Source organism: Apaloderma vittatum, unplaced genomic scaffold (assembly GCF_000703405.1).
Source record: "Apaloderma vittatum isolate BGI_N311 unplaced genomic scaffold, ASM70340v1 scaffold4355, whole genome shotgun sequence".
NCBI lineage: Eukaryota > Metazoa > Chordata > Aves > Trogoniformes > Trogonidae > Apaloderma > Apaloderma vittatum.
The window spans coordinates 21620-22756 of record NW_009715338.1 but is presented as its reverse complement, the minus strand read 5'-3'; positions in this window follow the sequence as shown (position 1 = coordinate 22756).

Here is a 1137-nt window from a genome sequence, read left to right as displayed (position 1 = left end):
TCCCCCTCTCCTTTCATTCCCTGTCTAATGTTTTTGGTTTTCCTTTTTCTTTGCGCAAAGTGGGAATTGCTCCCTTCTGGGATGGGAGTGGGGTGAGGAGGAGCTACTCTCCTGAGGGCTGTTGGATTTTTTCCCTTCTCTGAGGTCTTTTTATGGTTAGTGGCTTATTCAGTGGAGCATGCAAACTCCTGACGGTCTGAGCGGAGCTGAATCAACTTGGCAAGACAGTATGAGGAAGAACACAGTGCTGCTGCTTGTGCTATAAATACAAAAATAAAAGGAAGACCTCATTTCCTAAACTATGCACATTACATCCCCAAATTGGGGACTGGAGCATGCTTTGTGCTGTACGTTAGCCATCTGCACCAGAGGGAATGTCTTCCTCGGTTTGTTCCCAGGATGGAGGCATCAGGATTGCTATGAGATAGCGTGAGGGAGGAAGAGTTTTCTGGGTCCTGGAATGCCAATAAGCACTTCAAACATCTTTCTTGGCTTCTGGAGTCTCTGCATCCAGCACCCTGGAGCGTGATTTCTTTTTATAAAAAGAAAGCCTGTGCTATTTTTCATACCAATCACATGGTGTTCTAAATGGCTTAAAAGTTTCAAGGACTCCAAATGCCGAAAAACAGCTGTATGCTGATGTGAGCAGCATGTGTAGGGATGATTTAAATCGAGTTTTTATCCTATTTAACTCCCAGTGGCTTTTATGTTTTCCATAAATGGCTGAGAAAAGTTCTTGGCTGGAATGAGCCATAAAAACACGTAATAAATTCTTTGTAGTCTCAACATGAGCAATTCATCATGGTTTTGCTTGTTTTCTGGGATTTTGTTTGCTTCTGTGACTTTGACATGTCTTGGGTCTCTGATGAGTCTCTTGTTCCTCACTGCATGCTGATCCACACTGATAAACTCTCCTTTATGCTTTGGTTTCAAGGTAGTGACCCACGTCCAGAGCAGAACATCCGTTGTCTGGGATGGCCTCAAGGACAAGGACCACCTATCGAAACATGAGTATTCCTAAAAATGTCTTCTGTAGGGTAATTATTCTCAGAGGCTACAAGAGGCAGTTACACTCCTTAGTAAGAGCTTAGCAGGTTGCAGGTAGAAGTTTTGGGTTTGGGCTAATGCCCTGTTGCG